Here is a 24,396-nt window from a genome sequence, read left to right as displayed (position 1 = left end):
TACCCTGCAGTATGAGGATAATTTTACACATATACAGACTGCCTGCAGAGCAACCAAAATGCCCCCCCTTCTTCCTCAAAGAAAATTAAAAAAACAGGAAAGAAAACCCCAAACCTTGGAAATGTGGCAATACATATGATTATAATTTGTACATGCATGAGAGCTGCTGTGCTTCCAAGTGCTTTGAAAACAAAAGGGAAACAACTCCTGGTGCACAACAGCATTTTGCTTTTTCAAGACTATACTAACAATATTCTTATAATAATAATAAAAAGGGATACGAGAGGAGTTCAGCAAACAAGACCTGGAAGAGCCGAATAGTGGCCAGAACGCAGGGCTGGAAACCAGGGACTCTTTACTTCCACTGCTCCCTGACCTTGAAAACACTTAAACAAACTTCAGCTGCCTCATGTATTAAAAATAGGGAAAAAAACACCAAACTAAAACAACAAAAGAACCAAGGAACACCCCAAACCTCCCCAGATAATCAAATCACCTCATCAGGCTGTTGCAAGGATTAATTAACACTAGTAATGCACTTTGAGCATCTTGGGTGTCACAAGGGCATAAATTATTCTTCCTGCCCACCTCCCGGTGAGCTGTGACTGCCAGGCCTAGGACACCGTCCCCGCGGACGGAGTGGCTTCCCCATGACGGGCCCTGGGAGCTGCTGGCTGCCCAAGGAGCAGCGAGAACCTTCGAAGAGGAGGACACCAGAAAGAGGGGCGCAACATCAAGAAGCAATAACTAACGCAACTGCCGAGAGGGTGTACAGGACCAAACGCTGACTTTCCTTGAAGGCCGTGTCAAGATGTATCATCACGCCAGCAGGCAAAATGTCTCTTTAAAATACTAAAACTCTCTCCGCTAATTGGTAAGTACACTGTATCTTGCTCTGTGTGTCGCCTGTGATACGACAGTTGCCATAGTAACTGTTTATTTCTATCACATTACAAAATAAACACATTCAAAGAAAACCAATACTTTTTTTCCTAGGAACTTTCAGCCTGGAGTCCCTTATCCCTTTATTTTACATTTTCACATTTAACTTGTCCATAAGTAAGCATTATTTCCTCTTTGGGTTATTAGTTCTACTAATACCAAGGCAATCAAACACATGCTGCGTGTTACAACAAAACCGTAGAACGAATAATTACAGCGTACTTTAGGAGCAAAAGCCACTTGCTGTATTTCTGGGAGACAACATACTGCAAGGATTAGAGCGAAGAGCTGGGAGGAGGATGGTGGCAGGTCCTACCGCCTTCACGCAGGGGGTAGAAGACCAGCAGTGGCCCACAGGAGGGTCTGAACACTGCAGATGGAGCTGGGGCACCCATCATGAAAAGCTGGCACGTCCACTAAACTATACTTTGGTCTCACTGCTGCTACAGCCTTCTGAGGCTGTATAAATCATTGACTCCAGTGCCAGGGTAACGCCGCTTGCTTACCTCTGCAAAACCCCGTGAGGCTGCAATGTAGAGGGTGCTGTCTCTGTTCAGTGTTGTCACTGCGATTGCTGGAGGAAATCAAAACCATTTAGGTCAAATTTTGTGTTCAGGTAAAAAGAGAAACCCAGACTAGGACAGGGTATGGACCCGTGACAGGACGATGCCTGTGCCACCCAGGCAGCCCTATGTGCTGAGAGCTGCTGAGAGCCCGTGAGGGGCTACAAAAGCAAGGCTGGCAGGTCAACACAGCGGAGGAAACGATGGCAAAAGAAAACAAACCATGAGAGGTTTCTATGGCAGTTTCTCAACTTTTAAACATGGAACTATACAGTTTGCCTATGGATTTTTTCCTGCCAAATGTACACTAGTACACAAAATTCCTTACGATTTTTGTCAATGTGCTGGTGCAGGCAGGAGTTAGAAGAGGCCCAAGTGGGTGTCGTTTTGTCAGCAAAAACAAGAAAAGCCATTTACCTATACATTACTATGCATATTCCCATTCACAAGTCACAAAAATACTTATATCCTTGCCTGTTTAGGATCTTCTCCTGAAGCTTCGTATGAGCTCTACAACTGAAAGTCTCCTCCATTTCCAGCTGCAAGTGCCCAGACAGGAATATTCAATTCCCAAGGAGAGCTGGTTTAAAAATGACAATCTGAACTGTACAATTTATTGTCCTATGTCCTAATTAATCCACTGCTTTTCCACCTTGCCATTCTTTTTGTGTGGCTGAGCAAATAAATACTGCCTGTACTTGGAGACTGCACGCTTGCTGCATTAACTGTGCCTGAAGTTCTCGCATGCAGAGTAGATGGGATTATAATTATAACCAAACGTTAATGTAAATGGACACCTCCCACCCTTGAAACATTACATTTTCAGAACTGTTTGGTAAATAGTCTTTTATTCTTTAACACAGAAGTTAGTTACACCATGGCGTTGACTGAATCAAACAACAAATGAGATTTAAGTGTATCCACTATTTTTAGGCAAAACGTCTTCTGTCAAACAGATTAAATGCCTTGGCACTGGTTCCAATGTAGGATTTTGTGTTCAGCAGCTGGCACGTCAAGTCCTAAAATTTCCAGTACGTTAACCTGACTGTGGAAGGGGTTTAGAGTAACTATTTGGGACTTCCAGGCAGTCTTTCAATGCAAAACCATGATTGTTATCTGCACTGGGACTGACCTCTCTGTAAAGTCTGACCGAGTTTGTTACTTTTGCACACACATTTAATTTTACAGCCAACAAGTCTCATTCAGCAGAAGTACCTACCACAAAGTGCATATCAGAAATAACACAAATATTTGCTGGATTAGGCCTTGTCTTTACAGACGTGCTACCAGTGTAGGCTGAGTTCTGGCAATAAATCTGTATATAAATTGACCCCTGTACCTCAGCTCGACTTCAGTCTCTTCTAATCCCTCTTCACAAAACAAATTGCATCAACCATGCCCACATTTAGCCAACTACAGTTCACATTGTTTTTGTTCCTTCTCCTAAGTTCTTCCTACAGATTAAATGCTGATGCACTGAACTAACTGCTCTTGGCTGAAGTGGGCAGGTGTAATTTGATTAGTATAGATTCTGGAATTGGTAAGTACTGTATTGGTATCCTCCCTAGAAAATAGGTGACATGTCATGGGATATTAAGTATGGCCATTTAATGTAAAAACTCAGATAATACATGAGTTAAATGGAGAAAATGAGAGAAAGCTTTTAAGCATTCTCCCAAGACAGATTGCAGAATAATATTATTGTACATGCAAGTAGTGCTGATTGACACAGTCAGAAGGCCATTATACTTGTACGGTATAAAATCATTATAGCAAAAAGCATTTCAGAGCTGCAGAGTGATAGTAGCAACATATAATGAATTATCAATAAAGAAGTGGTGATTCAGATGCATTACATATGAATAGAAAGCTTCCTGTTATATAATTTAAACCCGCCAGCCTGACAAGTGACTTGAATATTCAATTCCTTCTCCAGGTGTATGAACCATCCTCTTAACTTTACCAGAGACTGCAATTTTGTAGGGTAGGCCAGAAACTGAGCTATAGTAAGCACTGTTTTTAAAGAGAGGTTGATCGAGCAGACTTCAACAAGGGAGCCTCTGGTGAGGCTCTATTTGAACTCTCAAGGAAACAGCATCAGCCTTTGAGATGCTGGTATTAAGTAAATATTTCTTCTTGTTTATGGCAATTAAACACAAAGTACAGTCTTTCAGCAAGTCAATGCCAGCAGTATTTTATGGTTTTCATTTCATCTTACTGTAAAGTCCTTGAAGTTTCTATTGTTGCAAAGCACCACTAGTGACAAAGTCCTGACAAAAACAACCCCATCGGCATCAAATCCCTGTATTTTTAAGGCTGTGCTCCTAAAGGAGGCTTGTCTCAGACCTTGCTCCAGCACGAAGCTCCTCTGAAGCCAACTGCAGCACGTTAAATGTTACAACATGATCCCATGGGAGGATTAGGAGCTTTGGGAAAATTTCAAGAGTCACCTTTTCCTTTTAAATGATTATTTAGTATTTGCAGCATTAACACAATACGTAAGTCAAAGATAACTGCGCTGGAAGCTTAAGAGTAATTAAATTTAAAATTTGGGGAAACGGAAGGATTCAGCTTGAATGCCCTCAGCGATGGAACCAAAGTTACAATCAACAAACAAGAAAGATTGAGCAGTTGAAAATGATCCAGCTGTGATAAATATAGGTATAATATTATCCAGTCCACATTCAGAAAATAAATACATCCACAACACTGTCAAACACAAGCGTTTAAAAGTTTTAAGTAATTCTAACTTGCCTTCCAGAACTGTTAAGCTCTTCCATGTTTAAGACACATTTTCAGATTGATTTTTTTAATAAATAGAAATTGAGGCTTATAAAAATCACGTGATTTCAGAGACATTATATTATATTACACTATTCAAATGTAATACTACATAAATACATATACACACACATAATATATCCCAGTATTGCCAACACTCAAAGAAAATTAATGATATTGATAAAACTGTTCCAGTAAGCTTTTCTTCAAGTTGTTGTCCAGGTAAACTGATTTTAAAAAGGCTTTTTGCTCTGTATGTCTGCCTAAATACGATGGCCTGCTATTTCAGAAGTCCTCAGCATCTATCTGCTCCCATTTCAGTCATTTCGCTTTCTGTTTACTACCTCTCCTTTCTCTCCTCCATTAAGGATGGTGCACCTACAAATGACAGAGGAAACATCTCTTCCCTTTACACCTCACCTGTTAGAAGCCCGCAGCTGAAGATGTTTCTTTTTACTGCACTAAACACTCTTGGGACTAAAAGCAGCTCAGAAATTTAATCACAGTCCGAGAGCTATTAGTCAGACTGAAGCTTGAAAAGGCCTTAAAGGAGGCCACAGAAACATGGATTACTGCCTCACAACCACTAATTAGTTGATGAAACTTCAAGAAAAGAACTGGTGAAAGTTTACGTGAATTTTGCTGCCTCCAAAGACCGGTGGTGTACAGGAATTTTATTTTTCAAGTGGAGCTGTTTAGAAGCAAATCTTCCTTCATGCAGCCAGGATTCTGTCGATCACAGAGCTGACTTGTGCCATTTTAGGGCTCTGTTCTTATCTGTTTTAAAGATGAAATAATTGTTGAGACTATTTATACAGTCTGGAGGAAAGAAAGATTTGTGAGTGCATGACCCGGCAGTCAGAAACAACCAAATACTAGTATGGCTCTAAAACCAACTCCTGGGCAAATCACAGTAATCTTGGGCAAAGCACTCGACTTCCCCGCCTCAGCGTGACTAACTTCCAGGCAGAGGTACAGCTAGTTGCTCACCACAAGGATGCTGTAAAAATTAATTAGCAGAATGGCTATAAAGCACTGAGGATGAAAAACGTGCCAAGAGCTAAGCATTATAATTAGTGTTATTTAATGCATCTTTAAAAATCAAATTATATTTTTCCTTTTCCTTTAATAAAGGAATTACACAACGACTTTAAGAAATGATAAAGTAATTTGAAGTAAATGACTGCCCTGTAAAATTGAAACACACCCTAAAATGTGGTTATTATAGAATAACCACACACCCTGGTAGTTAGCACTGCTTGAGCTGTGTATAACCTCAACTTAGTAGCGTATTATTAAGTGCAGGAGGATCAGCAACTATAAAGGCAGAGCAAGTGCTGATGTGTGTTAAATACATGTTACCTCTCTGGCATCAGCAGATTTGGTGCATCCATTCTTGGCAACGAAAAGCATGCTGGGCCAATTCAACTTGTGGCACAAAAGGATTAATTAGGGTACAGCTAATACAAGCAATGTTTAGACACGAATCGAGAAATTTAGGACACGGGGCTTATGGTACGCTGAATAATTGCCAACACCATAAAGAAAGAAAAGGCATGAATTAATTTCACATTTATGAGAAGCAGAAAGTTCTACCCCAGCTTCTGCTTGGCGAAGAATTACACACTGCAGGTTTCTTTTGAAACACTTCATATTACCACACAAAATGTTTTCTTGTGTTTATATTAGTCCTCCCTCGTTGTATTTAAATGCAAGTATTTTTAGGATAAAAGAAGCTATTTGATGGCTAAAAACAACAGGTACCTGCTCCCTCAAATACAGCAGACTTTAAAGGCTTTCCTTTCTTACGTGCTGTTCTAGGTCAGAAACTCAATACCTGCACCACCAATGACCTGGCTTTCTATTGCACTTTTTGCCTAAAGGAACGTTTAATATCAATGGGTAAAGCAAGGTGGGAAACAAATAAGACAGCTGGGAAGTCAGGAGGCTCGTGTGGATGCAGGGACCGTAGCTGAGCTCAGATGACTGCAGAAATGCACGCACACGACACAGTACAGTGCTGCACAGAGGCATTCGAGCCGGCTTGCTCAGGCATCAGATAGCACAATTCTCCTGGCTAACTCCCTGCTTTGTTAATTTATCCTGCTTTTTCTGAAAGAAGAAAAGGTAGCGTAGGTGTCTTCTACCCTGCAGCGGCACGTGGACAGTCTTCTCTATTTACCTGAGTTCCCTACCTGTAAGTGACTGGGATTCCCTATCGTTCGGTGAAGCTGCTGGAAAAAGAATTGCCTTCCTCATCTGAAACAATAAACACCTTTCCCAAAACACTCACAGAAGTGCTAAGAGCAAGAGTTCTCAAAGTTTTGTAACAGCAGCAGCCTGAAGACAGCCAAAGGGAATTTGCTGAGTCCTGACTCCCGAGCCCAGCACAGCCAGCAGAACCCCTCTTCAATCCACAAAAAGCCTCCTGTGTGAAAATTGTGTGCATCAGGTCTATAAAATATGACAAGTCATATACTCTATTTCTTTTAGTATTTAATATTTTTCTTAAATGTATCTTGTGGCAAAAATATTTCAAAACATTTCTTGTGAAAACTTCCGTTAAGTTTACCCAAAAATTCAACTAAAATGCATTCTAAAATGATTTTATATATTTTATATTTCTTCTAGTCACCTCTTAGGAAAGTTGGAGGGCAGCAAAAGAAAGTACTCTAAAATAAAAGAATAAAACAAAAACGGGGAGAAAAGCAACTGATTTTAAGTAACCATTCTTAAACCAAACATTTCCTCAATTCAATTGTGTTAATCATATTCCCCTTTCAGCTATGAACTGTATGTCACAGATTCTTCATTCTTCCAGGGATCCAGCACGCACACCCAGCACAGCAGCCGTCAGGGCCAGCCCTCCGAGGGCTGCGACAGATGCAGCACATCTGAGCTCCCCTCCCATGCAGGGCTCTCCAAATCACTGGATTTACATGTAAAGTTTCTAATCCTTAGCCATGATTTATTTTCAGGGAAATTAAACCTTATATTCAAATATTGGTTTTCATTAAATCACTTTAAATTATATTTAAATAATTCTCAATCTCCTCTTTAATTAAACATACTAAGGACCCATTTCCATCTTTTAATCAGGAAGCTTGGCTTTGCCAAGGTCCTAAGACCCACGACATAGTAGGGCTGAGAGTCCCCTGTTATTTTGATTACTGCTCCTAGCTTTGCTTACAAGCCTTGATTTCTGGAGAAATGAAGAATCGTCTCCTACAAGGCCTCACACTTTAATCACTTGAGGTTAACACGACACCCTAATGAGAAATCTCGCTTTCCTTTCCATCTCATGATTTGCTCCACTCCACCTGCCAGTTCAAGGCTCTTACAGGATCACTCACTGACCTCACACTCCTGCTACTTCCACCCCCTTTCCTCGTTTTGAAAATCAAACTGATTTCATTAGGGTCAGAATTAAAATTTGCTTAAAATACTAAGTAGATATAATGTATTTATTGCCATTGGGGAATCTCACCCAGTTCAACCAGTGTCTTCAAAGTTTCCATTTAATTAAGAGTAATATACTTTTAAAGGCTCATTCAGTTAGTTCTGTATTTGTTGCACTTGAATTGCAATAATTAATTAAGCCAAAAAGTGTCACTAGGAGAAAATACAGAGCTGCCAGAACTATGTTTCAGTAAAAAAATTGTTCAAAAACATTGCTTAGGAAAGACCAAAGCTACTAATGAAACTGGCTCAGTTTAGCACACAACTTTTTTTTTTTTTGCAGGTTCAGTTGTAAAGAGCAGTTTCTTAGTTTAGAAAACTGACTTGAAGTTGCAAAAAACATGAAAGTTTAGAAAAGGAAAATTAAATAAGAAACGAACTATTTCACAATGAGCTGACATCTCACTTAACTTCTAGGCCTCTTCTGCCTCTTTCACACAGACACAGTGTGAAAACTGGGTTTACTGGCCAAGGGTGAACCTAACACGGCGCTCTCCCGCTTTCACAGAAATCTTCTGGTCTCTCCCCTGTTCGGCTTCTGCTAATCTGATGAAATCAGAATTGCAGCTCCATTTCCTGCACTGTTTCTTCCTCGTTTCGGCTCCCTGCTGTTTGTTTCTAGGATATTCTCATCCCTGCTGGGTGTATATTTTACTCTCTTTAAGAAGAGCCCTGATCACGTTTCTTTTTCTCACACTATCTCTTACTGACGCTTGCTATGGGAATCTCCCAGCCGGTGGTGAGACCCCAGCGCTTAGAGCATCTGGACAGTTATCATGAACGAATATAACCATTTCAGCAGCTCATGTTAACAGTGAGTGATTGATTGTTTTTACTCCTTCACACTTTCTTGGATCTTAAAAGAAGAATGGGATTGAAAAGAAGCATCTCCTGTGTCTATAAGATGGACTGAAGTTAATAGTAATGTAAACAAGGAGAAAAATCCTGAAGCAAAAAAAAAAAAGCTTGGCAAATTTAAGAGAAATATTCTTCTCTTAAATATACCTTTGTTTACTGTCCAGGCTAAATGGATTGTGCCAAGAGACAGAGGTGCTAGCTCATTTCTGTTCCCTCAGATGGGGAGCCCCCTATGAACATGTGACTATGAAACTAAGATTTATTTATTTTTGCAATGAAGTAAAACTGACAGGGTGGTGGCTCATCCCGCTGCCAGATCAGCGATGGACCCATTGCCTTTTCCTGCCCTCTGCCAGCCAAGGTGTCACAGCCTGGGGAGGTCTGTGCCTGGAATTGCTGCCCCAGGGCTTGCCCAGCTGCCACCACACACTTCTCCAAAATACAGGCGAAGTCTGCAACCAGCCCAACCATGGCTGGCAGAGGGGGCTTGAAAAGGGGAGGCTGCTGGGCTTCTGAGCAAGTGTATTTGTTCTTCCTTAGACTGCAAGAATGGACAGATCAACTTTCCAAATCTGAGAGGGCATTCCCAACTTCATTCCCCAAAATCAGAAGAGACGGGTGAGACAAGAATGAAGAATACAACAGTCTTCTCTGTAAATGTGGGAACGACGCTCTGTACTGCCAAATGACTGCTGAGCTGCACAGCCAGATGCCTCCCAGTGTAGTTATTACTAATTCCTACCTCAGTCTCATTAACTAATTTTCTGATCTCCACCCAAAAAGGAACTTTTTTTCCCTTGTGGTCCAACACACAAGAGAGGCTGTCTCTAATTCAGCTGTTCTGCCAAGTCCTGCAGGAATGCTGTCCCAGGGTCGTGGGTGGCCATCCAACCAAAAGAGAAGATGCTTTGGTTAAACATGTATTGCTCCTACCATACTGAATCAACATCCCTTGAGGGGACAGAGGTTTTTCCTCGTTCCCTTCTACCGCCTGCTTGGGCAGTTCATTCCTCTGCCTCTAAGCCACACGGCCCGGCTGGGGCAATACTTAACTTCACAGTCACCAGCCCCAAACACAACAGAGCGGTCCCCAGCAACGCCAATCCAACGCTCGTGAAGCCAGCAAGGTTTCTACGCGTGTGTAAGGTGTCTCTTTGCTAGGGAACGCCTAATATGCTGCTTGTTCTGGAAAACTCCCCCAGGCAGCTACACGCTTGTGAAAAAGCCGAGTTGCCTCTGGGGCAATGCGCTCCTAGGCCCTAGATCTGCCTGCGAGTGTGCTTTGGAGGTGGAAGAAAGGCTTGTCACTGATCCCAGCGCAGCTGGCAGGGCTGCAGCTGAGCTGCGAATGAGCTACAAATTAGTCCAACATTTAAATGCTCGCTTCTAAAGATAAAAGCCAACTAAGCCTCTCACAGTAGCTTTTCCTAAGGAATGGGAAATGTCTCTAAGAATAACCGTAGCTGCCGCAGAGCGGTCAGGGTTCACGAGAGCCACCTGACATCATGCCAGGAAGCTCCGTGCTGCAACGCGATACTTTTAGAACTGACTTCACTGCCTTGCTGGTTACCATTACCAGACATCATGGCATCATCCTCACAGACAGAGCCCTTTATAACCCACACGTGCGGAGCCAGGTCTGCCTGCTTCCTAAAGATATTAAGATGCCACCTAACGCTCCAGCTAAAGGAGCACTTTGCCACGTTGGTGCTTTAATCTCATTATAGCAACTTACTTTACAAAAGTGGTGCCATGGCAGCTGGGTCTGGATGGATGGCTCTCCCCATCCCAACAGGCAGCATTCAGGGGCACCCGGGTTTCAGCAGAACAGGACAAAATGACCAGAAATGTCCTATCAGGAGGAAACAAAATGAGAACATAATGCATGTAATCCAGTCATGTGACTGTGATTGTTAACTGCTTTTTTTTAAGAAACTGCAAACCTAAGCTTAAATAGAAAATATTGAAGCACTGGAGTGACCAAAGGCTGAAGTTCCATCACGGGAATAAACACAGAATGTAGACAACCCCCCTGTACAGATGTACAGCTTCTTCCTCATACATTTGTGCCCTGTGCACTAAGGTATTTGATTAATGTTTTTGTGCTTTCGGCAAAAAACCCCAAACAAACCAAAAAACAAAAAAGCAACACTGGGAGCAATGTTTAAAGCATATTTTTTATATGCCTGGAAATGTTTGTTTTGACTTCCTCTTACTGAGACAAAAATGAAAACTTCTAAGAACATTTTATGAATTCTTGCCACACCAAATAACCTGTTCCAACCCAAGAGGTAGCTCTGAAATAGTTTTTTCAGTATAAACAAAACGATGTCTCATTGACAGAGGGAAGAGCAAAACTTGGCTGTTTAATTTGGAAGATTGCTAAAAGTGATACATTTAGCTCTTCTTGTCTAACAATGAAATGTTTTTATAGTTCACAATACCTAACACCCTCGTTCACATAAAACAAGTTGTCCCGAGTTCCTGTTGAACTAATACACATCTTATTCTTTTTCTGTGTATATTGCAACATTAGGAAAGAAAAAATAAATATGTATCAAAATAAAATCCCATTTTCATTCAACTGCATGAAATGTATTTAACATTTTAAAGCATTTAGAGAAGCAGATTAGAAATCTACACAGAACACTTAAGAAAAATACAAATGCTTCAGGTATGCTCTAGGTGTATCATGGACATCTCCTGACAATACAGTTTTCTCTCCAATGTTATTTTCCTCTGTTTGTGGTACACTGGTTGCTTCTCCCATTGTTTTCATTTTGCATCTTTCTTTCCTTTTCCCTGTCCTCCCCCTTCCCTAGTTCTCTTTTTCTCCTCTTCTATTGTGTTTTTTTTGTTTGTTTTGGTAGTGTTTTTTCCCCTTAACCTTCTGTCCCTCTTACACCATTTCTCTACTCCTTCTGCATGGCTCACCATTGTCCCCCAAGGTCCCTTATTTTCCTCTCCCCATGCTTTGCTTACACTGCAGCCTCTTGAAGGACGACAGGTATGTACAAAGCCCAATTCCCAACTGGGGCTTCCATGAGCAACACACCCTCTCGCCCACATATTATAGTTCATTACATTACAAAATGTGTTGATCTTTTGAAATGGGAACACTGTTGATAAGAAAAAACATTCTTAAAGATTGTCCTCTCCAGAATATCAGATAAGCTATGAGAGCTCTACATGTTAGCACTCCATGGGTTGATCAGATGTGCACCGTGTGGAAATGGTGATACAGAAGCAGAACTATGATGGAAAGCCAAGCCAAATTGTTATTATTTTGCATCTGTAAGAGCAGTTACCCGCTTCTTCAGTAAGATCTGAAATGAAAGAATAAGGACAAGCACACATTTGAAAATACTGAAAGCATGTAGTCAAAGTTTACAATTTTAAAACATTAACTGTCTAGCCTATCAAAGGAACAACATTCAGAAAAATTGGCTTCATCAATATGGATTAAATTTGCACAATGACGTCGCTAAAACCAAATCAAACCAACCCAAACCAGAATACTAGAAACTACAGGTTGTTAACAATATAGTTAACTACTAGTTAACGTTCCCATTTTTTAACAAGCATGGATGAGTTCCACTAAACCTGTACATCCACAGTAACAAGTATGAGAACACCAGAAGTTTAAGTTTAGTAGACTTCCTTGCCATTGTACTCCATGTCTTTTTAGCCATGCCCAGAAGGATCTGTTTGAAGAAGGAAAAAAATTAGTAGTTTAGTTTTCAAAGCTTATTCCATCATTTCCCTTTCCACTTCCATTGTAAACTTCAGCTTTTTCCTGAGACTGCAAACATCAGCAGGAAGCTCATAGTACTCATGCAGTACAAAGGGCTGCAGGATAATACTTCTTCACTAGATATACAATAAGGCCACAGCCTTCATATTTAAACTGGCTACCCAAATAACTTTGGGATGATTAAAAACTGGGGTGTTTACTAATAAAACTTTTATTAAGTAGAGATAATGAACACTTTGGTTAAAACCATGCAGATACTTTTTTCAAAATGCTATAGAAGTAGGAACCTGTGCAGCTGTTTTTCACTTCAGCCAATTCCCTCTTGAGGGAAGTATGTTGACTTCATGTTGGACAGGCAAAATGGTATGCCGACCAAGGGCTTGGCGTGGCTTTTCTGATATTAACACCTGCTGGGATATTAACAACTTGAAGATAACTGGTGCTCCGAGAAACTAAGTGTATAGGTAGAAGATTCAACTGAAGACCACAAATTTAAAGAGCTGCCATTTGAAAAGGTGCCAGAAGTAAATCACCACTTACTCTACAAAGAACTAAAGTGAGTGCTTGAGCACCATTGAGATTCTGCACAAGGTTTGTGTCACACGTTTCATTCAATAAGGCAATCAAGATGATTAGGGAGTGTAGGAAAGGCTCATTAATGGCCATAGCAGACATTGAGTCAGCCTTTCATTTATAACCAGTGCATCCGGACAGTTCTCATTTATTGGGTTTTTAATTTAAAGAAGTGAAATTTATGTGGACAGACACACACCCATGTATTGTACAACTTGTTCTTGCTTAAAAGCTGTCACTAGCTTTATTGAAGTAAGTGGTACTGGCAAAAACTAACAAAAAAAGAGAAACAAAAAAAAAAAGTGCTTCACAATTTGCATGCTTCCTTTAGTTACCTCTGTTACTTTAGGTCCTTAATAACAGGGTAAGAATTTAGCTAGGGATTTTATTCTTAAGATGCTCAACAGAACACCAAAGCTATAACTGATGACAATACTCAGGAGCATGTCTTTAGCTTCAAAGACAGAGAAATTTCACATACTAATCACTGGGATTTTGGAAGAAGCAGAGTTACAGAAAGTAAAGACAAGAACTATGATGGAAATGCATGTGATTTGCAACAACTGTGGCTGAGGTTGCAAAACAGCACCCTTTTAATGAGAACAGCAAGGAGTGTGATTTGCTATTCTGTCTGTTTTAACCCAACAACAACAGTTATCTCAGGACTCACAGTTATCGATAAGTGGGGAATCCCTTTTTCCTACACCTTGCAATGCAGATGTGAACTGAAAATGTGGTGTTTCTCATTTCATTACACATAGAAGTTTCACTGTGTGCACACACCTAAGCATGCCAAAGCGTTTCTTTCTGTTTCTATAACGTGAATACAGGCACTACAGTCTTAAACAAGAGCAACAAGTGTTGCACAATGCTGGGGCCATACAACAGAAAAACACAGATCAGATTTCCTCTGTAAATGACATCTGTGTGACCACAGAATTACCACAGAATGGAAATCAAAAAATTCAGTTGAAATCCTGGACCCATGCAGCAAAGGTTCACCTGGCCAATACTAAGTCTTCACTCAGTAAATAGAAAAGATTTCTCTACAAAAATTGACCAAAAAAACCCCCCACAACCCCATAGCCACACAAAACTGGAAATTTTAAGTCCTGTATTTAAATACAGTAATTATAAAAATGAAAGCTAAGTGAACCACAAAGGAAAAAAAAAAAATAACAAACACCCTAAAAGATACGTCTCCTTGACAATAAAAATGTGATGTTCAGATCCTTGGTACTGTAAATCAATTGTTCCTCTCATTTGAACTGGGGTTTTCCAGAAAAGGTTCCTTCATCCCGTGCCAACTACCCTTCACAACATGGCACAGCCCTTTCCTGAGCTGTGCAAGAGGTAAGACGGAGGGGCCTTTGTAGTACCTCCTAGTTTCAAAGCATCAGACTTCTGTCTGCCCTCATTTCCCAGTCCCGGAGGACACAGGAGAAAGTGAATTTGTATCGCTTCTCTAGTACAGAATCAATCACTCTTCCAGAGCATCACGAAGGCATAAGATAATGAAAATACACATACCTTGGTAAGACAGGAATTTAATGTCATTGATGTCACACTGTATATCACTAAGAAGTAAAGGACTACCTCAAGGCTTAACAATTCAAGTTTCCAGGTTTTAGAATTTGGACCTATGCTAGAACCAGCCACAGACAGCTCTCTGGGAAGCTTCTCATGCTGAGGAAGCATACGCAGCACTCGGCTGTCTGCCCGCTGTGGAGGAACAGTGTAGGAACAGCAGAGCCAGACCCAGTGCCACAGCTGGACAACAGCGATCAAGAAAATGCTGAGTTTAACATCAGCTGTGACACACCAACTCCATCAAACAGGAGAGCATGGCCAGAGTTGGGCAGGTCTCCCCACTCCTGTGTCTCTGTGCACACCAAAGCTCCTCTCGAGCTCTCCAGAGTGAATCAAACAGAGGATCATTTACAGACCTCTTGTTGATGAAGGCTGCCCGTTATGGATTAGGGCATGAGCTGGTGTCACGGGAGTAGACTAAGGCTGGAGGGAACCACTGCTGAGTGGGAGGATTCTGGATCACACCGCAGGCAGAGGCTGAGCAGCAGTCCATTTCCTTATTGCTCAGGCCTGTCACAGACCCTTCAGACTTTGTAATTTGTCTGTGGGAGGAAAGAGGAGTAAAGGACCATAAAGATCTCTACAGCACAGGTGGCACAGAGGTATATTACAGGAGCTCTCCCTCCCCCTGGTAGCTCAGTATCTCCTTATGGTGGAATGGGAGTGTTTTATTTTTGTTTTTCTTTCCATTAGAGGATGACCTTTGCTCCAACCAGGTTGATCTGCTGCAGAGCCAACATCTGCCAGCTTCCAGGGCTTGTGCTTCCCCAACAGCAGCAGATATTTCTGCTGCTCCAGTCTCCCTATTTAATCCACCTCCATAAATCAAAAGTGACCAAAACTGATTTAACAAACATTTGGGTGAGAACTCAGAGCAGTTGAAGAGTGACCGAGACTGAGTCATTGCCTGATGCAATTTCAAACAGTTCAATTGCAAACACAGTTGAGCTCATTGTTGTGTTAAGCACCCCCTCCCCCCCAAAAAAAAAAGCAACCAAAAGATTCTTAATTGCAAGTGCATTGCTGTGAAAACGCCACTAAATGCCAAATGAAAGATGTATAGAGAAGCATATTTCTTTTGGAAACTGACCAACTGAACATCTGGTCGCTGGGTTATCTGGAAAAATCCATCAGAGGATAATGACAGCACCATTAGATGCACCACCATAATTAATACTACGTTTCAATGGGTTTAAACATGCAAAGTGCTGAATGCTGCTGTGAGATGCATTCTCGGATCCCACCTAGTTCAGTGAAGAGTGAACCACTGATTATTAGAAAGATATACCAGGGAAAGGATGACGCACTGCTCTTACACTGATAAGCACTCACTGCTAGCTAGAGTCAGATAGCAGGACACCACAGAAGGACATCTGGTCTGACCCTGTATGGCATTCATTACCTTTCAAAATGTTTTAAAATTATCAAGTAATGACTTCTAAAGCTAAACTCTGAAGATGAACATGGGAAAGAATAGAGAATTTCAGGCTGGTCCTGCTGCAGAAAGAGTAGAAACTGCTCTGCTGTACTTTGAGGGGTTGTTTTGTTTTGTTTTTTTCATAAAGCTGATAGGATGCCCATATAAAAGTGGACTTTCAAGCATATATACACAATGGGTTTTAACAGTGGATTTCAACAAGAAAACAAGATTTTTAACATTTAGTATAATCACTATGTTGTGGGAAGTGTGATTGTTATACAATATACAACTTTTGTATTAGAATCATGGAGTTTATTTCACAGCTGAGTTACGGCCCCAGTACAAAATCATTGAAATCCCATTGAAAAAATTCACCCACAAAGAAAACTCACCTGCAGTGAAAATCCCACCTAAATAATTTGTTGGTGCCTCTGCAATATAGGTACAGACTAACACAATCATAGACTTACTAGTGGAAGGGAACTCTAAGGTTTCTGCTCCAATTGCCCCCAGAACTATTATGAACAATAGATGAGCCATGACTTTGTCTAGCCAGCTCTTGAAAACCTCCAAGGGTCTCTGGCCAACCTCTTCCAGTATTGCCTTACCTTCCTGGGGGAAATATTTCCCCTAACATGCACTTCAAATCTTCCCAAGGCACCTCTTGTGGTTGCTGCCACCGAGCAGTTTGGCTCTGCCCTTTCCTAACTACCCGCCTTGCTCCCCTCCACATAGGAGAGAAAGGTGAGAAATGACACACAGTAAAATCCTTCAAGACACAGTATCCCTGAACAACTCTTTATCCATGACACAGCCTAAAAACTTTGAAAAAACAAGACTTTTCTACTAACCTGTGTGTTCTAAATTTACTTCTTCCTATGCCAAAAGCTACTCTGAAAAGAATATATCTTTTCATATCTGAAAAGAATTCCCATAAATTATGCAAATAAGTCATTTAGGTAATATCAATAAATGAAGAAAGGAAAGCAAAACTTCTCCCCAGCTCAACAAAAGCAATACTAAGAACTTTCAGAAATAGGTATTGTTACATATTTTTAACAGGAGATGCATCTGAGGATCCATTTTACAACACACTAAAAACATGATTTTTGATCACTAGTACTAAATAAAAAGCACTGTGGTCACAAGATGCAAAGAGACATTGTGGAAAAACCTCACTCTGCCACCTTATCTTTGTAGCTCATTCAAAAAAAAAAAATGTATCAGCAGCCTTTATGCCAGATTAGACATTGTTTGTCCTACCACAGCCAGCACAAAATGCTATTGTAAGCTAACCCAAGTATACAGAAATGTCGTCATGTGCCTTCCCTTTATCCAGATCAAATTTACACCCTGAGTGCTTTGATAGCACATATATCGGATACCAACGATCGTGAAACCACAGCCCACATTGTCAGACAACTGCATAACGCAGCCAGGTGATCTTATAGATACTTGATTGTACCTGCATAAAACCACCAACATCTGTGGAATGTGCCTTACAAATGTGCTGAATCCTGAAACTCAGGAAAACACGCACGTATTTTACCACTCACTTTCAGAACAGATTTTTGATAGTATTAAAGTTGGGGATAGTTTCTCACAGTGCCAAACATGGCTTAGGTAATCAAATGAAAGTTTGCTAAATATTTAGGATAACCTATGGACTATCTTCCCACATTTAAAAATTAGAATGGCTTATTTCATTATATAGAAGTCAACTGAACACGCAGCTGTGTCATTCAGCAAGTGATTCAGAAGAATTACAGCTAAGTGGTTTGCACGATCTATATTTAGCGATTTTTACTTCCAAATACTTAGACTCTAGATCTGTCCTTAAAGTATTCTTAAAAGGATTGGCAAGTATGTCTATGTGTAAAATATGATAATCCTATGTTAATTCTCCTCCTTACCACTCCGTAGATGCCTGGGAACAAACCATTGTAAGTATTAAGCTTGCTTGAATTTGCTCTGCATTTGTATTCATTAACTAGGCTACAAGTGAGAGCGTTCTAGAATTCTACAACTTTTCGGATAGATGCGTATGTACGTTCACTGGCTGTGTTATTTATTTGCGTGCATGTCCATCTACCCATCCATCCATCTCCACTCCTGCACACATACAGATCAATACGTGTCTCTGTATATTTATGTCTTTCGCCATTCCCAAGACATTCAGTCTACTTCTCTGGCACCAACTCTGGGAAACTACTGCTTTAGCTAATGCCCTTATGACTGAAAACAGAGCTCAATGCATCATAGACAGGAACCAAAGCAGAAAAGTAGAACAAACAGATGGAGGTGTAAAAAAGGGAAGTATTTATGCTAAATTCAAGAAAAATAAAGGGATTAAGGGGATGTCACAGACTAGATGATTTAAGAAGGGGATTTCTTCTGAAGAGGGGATATTTCTCTTGTAGAGTAGAAAGCTATCATGTATTCTAACCAGGGTTAATTCTAACATCTAGAACAAATCTAAATCTTAAAACCAAGATTAAGAGTTGGCTAGTGGTGTCTATTATATCTGTCAACTGTTTTACAAACCAGGGAGAAAATATTTTATGTTTGGATTCAGCCAATACAATAACAGTATTTATAGGCTGCCTTGGGAGCAATAATAATTTTACATGGTTTTCAGTATTCAACAGAGTATTTACAGGGATTTGAATTATTGTAACATGTTAAGATTGTTTTTCCCATCCTCTTTCAGAGATCCTGGATTAAGGAGCTGATCTCCCTTCTCCTCTCTGTCAGTCTACTATATAAACTGTGTATTTGTAGGGCTATCACAAACAGTGAAGCAATTCTTTCTCTACATCTTCTGAGCTAACTGTGTTGCCTCCTTCATATTCTCACTTAGCTGAGGACATTCAAGACTCCAGACCCGGCATCTGATCATTATGTTGGTCTGACACAAGCCCACTGTCCCACTGTTTTTATCTCCAAGGTGTCTGACCGCTAACAACTACCTATACCTTTATTTGAAACCAAACCAGAGCACTAAGGCTTGACAAAGAAAGCCCTGTGGCCATGGTGATATCATGAAACCACACCTGCCTTATGTTCGAGTGATTGAGCTCCTCTCCTAGTGTGCCAAGTATTTCTGAGAGAAAATGGCTCATTTATCCAAGGAGTACTGCTCTGCTACTGCTTCATCCCACAGGCACATGTAGTATGGGGCTTACACGCAGACTCAAAAGTTATGCCAATATGCATGCAAAAGAATCATACTGTTACACGATAGCTTTTAATCTGATCCTACGTCTAACACATCCATGTAAATCCCTAGTGCTACTAGGATAAACGTCTCTGAAAACACAAGTTATTTATTAGTAAGTAAATAATTCTTTTCTTCCCCACCTGTCAGGTGTAAGTGACAGACATAAGCTGAACCACACATGCTGAATAAGGTGATTTGGGTTGCATTGTCAAACTCGTCACCAGCTTCTTGTATGACTTGGAAGAGGTCACTCAGTTCTGAGGTGTTCACCTGGATGGCATTTTAACAGGAGAAATGCTGGTTTTGCCGTAAAATTCTGCTCTGAAATTGCAAAGAAAGGGTGAGATTTGCTCAGGCTGTAGTTGTATTTGCTATAGGGTATTGCACATCTAATACCCGGAAGGTGAAAAAGCAAAGAGAAGTTATAAAACTGCAGCAAACTGAGCGTAATGATAGCGGCACTGGTGGTGTTAGAGAGAAAGCGCCAGTGTTACTATCTACACAGCACAAAGGCAATGGGGGAATCTAGAGTATTTACAGCTGTTCATCAAACAGTAAAGCCTCGTTGCACTCCACTTGGCAGAGAAACAATTCCATTTGCACTTCTCATGATTCTTTTATTGTTGACTTGGATTTAGCAGAGTATACTAACATTTCAGCCCTGATGAAGGCGCAAGACTGGGAACATTGGCATATTTTGTGAGTATAATTCAGTTTTTTGTTCTGGTTGGAATGCAGCGCAGTGCAACGTTACTGCTGGGTGAACACCTGTAGTTAGAAAACACTGGTTTGCTCAGAGGGCCTAAAGCATGCCAAACTGTTCCCTGGAAGGAGATTTGAAAAATAAGCATTTAAAAAAAAATCCTCCTGTGCACAAAAAGAAATAGAAAAGCAGGCATGAAACTATTATTTCAGTGCCAGATGTCAAAATGACAAAATCAAGAATCTGAATCTCTTGGGGATGAATTTCAGCTTTGCCTCTAGGACAAACTAAGGCTTATCTCAAACATTGTAGGATCCAGTTCCTCAAAGCACCAAAATGCATGCTTATCCCAGCCTTCTCAAAGTACTAAAATGCGTAAAAGTCAATGAGACCAGTGCAAGGAATGATACCGAAACCCTTTTCTTAGAGATGGATTAATTTCATTTTTATGGGAAAATGCCATTTGGAAATGAAAAGTTTTTATTTCAAACTGTCAAAACAGTCCACTTCATTTGCAAAATATCAAAATATGATTTGGCTGCAAATATTTTATTTTGATTTACAGAAACGGTTCACCTCGCCCCTGCACCTCTTTTTGTGTTCTAAAAATTTGACATAAAATTGCAGGTAGTCTCCACCATCATGAAACTCTCTTTTCAGAAAATATCTGTTCCTTGAGAAAAAGGACTCCAAGGACTTGATTTTCATGCCAGCATACTAAATTCTGCTTTCCTACACAAAACCATGTTCACAGCCACTCTACTTATCACAAAATAAATACTAAAAATGCACTACTTTTTTGTCTTCTCCCTACTCAGACCTGGTTTTCTGTCTGTCTGTTGAAGTACAGCAGACACATTAACGGGGCTGAAACTCGTTGAAATTAATTTTGTTTTTACAATCTGCTTTTCCTTGCCTTTTGTTACTGTTGTCATTACAAAACATGAACTCCCTGTTGGTGAACTGCAGTAAAATAAGAGGTATTAGTAGGTTACATGTTCTTGAGAATTTCCATTCTGAGTCCCCAGATCAATTTTCAAAGAGTTACTATTATTGTCCCCATTTTACAGGCTGGTAAAATGAGGCACAAAGTCTTAAAATAATTTCCACAACAATGAACAGAGGCTAGAGGTTGTTTTCACTTTTTCTACTCCCTGGATGATGTTATCTGCCATTAATTTACACCATATTTTCCTTTCCTCTTTTACATATCATACAGTTTCACAGTCTGATACTGATGTTCTAGATGATTCCCCATCTCTCTCTCTCCTTCCAATGCTCTACTATGCAGTTTGCCCTCCAGGCATTTTACAGTTCTGTCCCATTTATACTTCTCTCCTGCATTACCTTTGACACTTCACCCTTTCAGTCGTTCTCCTACACTGATTTCCTTCCATGCCTTTTTCCATGCTATGGTTAAACATTTTCAGATCCAGCAAAAAGGGCAAGAAAATAAAACCTAATTTAATCACTTCAGCTTCATCCACAAAGCAACAGTATATGAAAAGTTGAGAGATTTAAGCAGTTACTTTAAGTAACATAGTCTGTGATATAGCCAGATATATATAAGTGTTTTGCAGTCTTGCAAAAGCATAGCACGTACAGTTATTTTGTGCTCTAGGAACACACATTTGACAAAGTCCCTGAAAAGCCTCTCCTGCAGAGTGGGGCTGTCTGAGGTGGCTGATGTTTCCCAGAAGGGGCTTCTTGCAGAACCACAGCCTTTGGAGCAGCTTCCCATCTGACAGTCACTGTCCTAACATGTTCCTTTACATTTACTTACATCTTCTGATAAGCAATATGTGCATTTGAAAGATGAAATTTATTGCAGATGAGTAAGACAGCAATGGCTCAACAGGATCAATGGTGATAGATTATATTTCTGAGACAGGAAGGCTCTACTTAAATACATTTGAATTCAGAATTAGGCCCTTTATGTACCTGTACATTAATTTGACATATTCTTTCAGCACCTAAGTTTGTTATTGCAGGTTTACAGTAAATAGAATACAATATTAAAAATCAAAGCATTCACCAAATATATTCATGTCCCTAAATAATGCTGTTAATTAATGCTGAAACACAAAGTGTCCAGAAGAAGACTCAGTGCAACTCTCACGTTTGCTACTGTTAAATCTTAATAAAGCATTCCTCCATGAAGGCTATCAAGCACAACCTGTAATATTTTTGCTAGTATGCATCTATATGAAATTGTTGTATTGCTCACCTATTGCACTAAGGATCTTGGTATAAGAATCACGTCATTAATGCTTCAGAACACACTATACATATTCATTTCAGAAAAAAATATAAAGAATAAACCAATCAATAATGCTGTACAGTACTAGCCTAATATACATTGTGATTCTCTAAATGCAATGATAAAAGAGCAGATTATTTCCCCCCTCATTTTTTCCAATAACCTCATGTAGTTTAAATTATCTACCTCTATCAACTCCACACACTGGCCAAGGCTGAAACAGTGTTGACCAGATCCACAGAAGTCAATTAGTTATGCCAATTTGCTCCAGCTGAGAATCGATTCTCAGTTGTCTTTATACTTCCTATAGAATATTCTGTAGGAAGCACTGCTTTAATGAAGCTTGGTCAGCACGTATGGGAAATGTCAACATGAAATTCCTTCTCACCATCTTTTAGACTTCTCCAACAGTTTAAAAAAATCCAAACCACCACTTAGAAAACCATAGGTTTTTCATTAAAATGGCATGCAAATTTAAAATAACTTTAAAGGAAAGGGCTTCAACATCAAAGATTCAGTAGAACTATTTCACTTCTTTTCCTTTGGCAGGTTTTCCTAAATTTGCAATTAAATCATTAAAAACACTCTCACCCAGATGCTGTTGATGAGAAATAATCACAAGAAACACAGCAAACAAAAGAAAAATCACAAAATGCATTAACTTTTACTAGCCGTGCTGCCGTGCATTAGCATTTTTAATAATGACTTCATTACCATTTAGTTCAACGGCAAACAAAACCTGTTTATTTGATAATTTATTTATTCTAAAATAACGCAACCTTTTTTATGTGCCCTTGTTATGAGCTCACTAACGTTAAAGGCACCGCTACAATCAGTTAAGTAATTATCATAGGATAAAAGCTTTTACCATGAAAAAGTTTTGTTTGAAAAAGCATGAACTGTGATTCTCATTGATAGCTTTCACCAAGTGCAGGATTCAGTACATTGTAGCACAAAGGCCTAGATTATCTCCCTCTGTTAAAGGCTTAAAATTCTACAACCAGACCATGCCAGTTACCAGTATCAGATTATGATAACAAGATCATGTTCAGTTATAAAAACAAGTGTCTAAACTTTTCTCATGTCACTTTCTATCTAAGTCCCATTGCCAGTTGTGAAAGGACCCATCTGAATGTGTGTAGCAGCTCATTTTAAAGCTAGCTCTTTGAACTGGATTCATGGGGTATTTGCATAAGAAGATTTGGGTAAAAAGAATGGGCTGGTGCTGCATCTGCCCATTAATATGCCTGCTAATTCAGCACATTGTAAGCCTATTGATGTATCACAAAAGGCTCAAATTCAAGGACAGTTATCCTATTGCCATTGTTAGGGGTTGAATTCAAGTAATATGTTCACTATAGGAATACAGTTGTTACAATTAGATATTTTTCTATAATGGTATAAAGAACCGACGACAATCAGAATTACAATAACGCTGAAAAAACTTTGGAATTCATGAATTCTATTATTTTAAAAGATGCAGGTGCTGATTAATTTTGCTTTGCATAATACTTGAATCTCGAGTGCTGGAATACTTGAAGAGAAGCAGCAAATTGTGGCAGTATAACCTATCAAAGCTGGCAGTCTCCCTTTAGTGACGATGCACATTTATCTTGCTTACAAGAGTTTTAATAAAAAATTGAAATACTAAACCGAGTTTCAACAGAATGGAGGAAACCTACATCGTGAGTGCAAGTAGCGGGTATTTTAATCCTGCTTATGAAAAATGCAAAAGCATTGCTTGTGCTATCAGGGGATATCCTACATGGAACGTTTTTATGGTGAATATGAATTGTTTGAAAACACTGCACACCCACAAATGGAAAAGAGCAGAATCAGTGATTCATGCAAGAAGCGCAGAGCGGCCGCTGCACCCGCTCCACGGCGGATTCAAAGCAAACACTGAGGCAAGCAGTGAAATAAACAGCTGTTAGCTGAAGTGCTGTAAAGAGTTTTTAAAGCACGCAACACAAACGGAATACTAAAGGACATCCTAAAAGGAAACACATGCAGAAAACAGCAAATTAAGTCTAGTAAAACTTAGTACTTCGAGGGTCCTGAGTTTGTTTGCGTTCGAGACCACAGCACGTCTTGCAGGGGGAAAAAGCGGTGGAATAAACATGTGCGGTTACAAGGGTTTTTGGAGACAGGCCGTGCCAGTCCCTCACTGCTCTCCTCGCGAAGAGCCCAGCTCCACTGCAGAGGACGCGGGCGGCCCGGCTGCCCTGTGCTCCCACGCGGGCGCACTGTCGGGCCCGGCCGGCGCGGGGGCA

This window comes from Nyctibius grandis, chromosome 12 (genome assembly GCF_013368605.1).
Source record: "Nyctibius grandis isolate bNycGra1 chromosome 12, bNycGra1.pri, whole genome shotgun sequence".
NCBI classification, from domain to species: domain Eukaryota; kingdom Metazoa; phylum Chordata; class Aves; order Nyctibiiformes; family Nyctibiidae; genus Nyctibius; species Nyctibius grandis.
Note: the sequence above shows the minus strand (reverse complement) of the source record.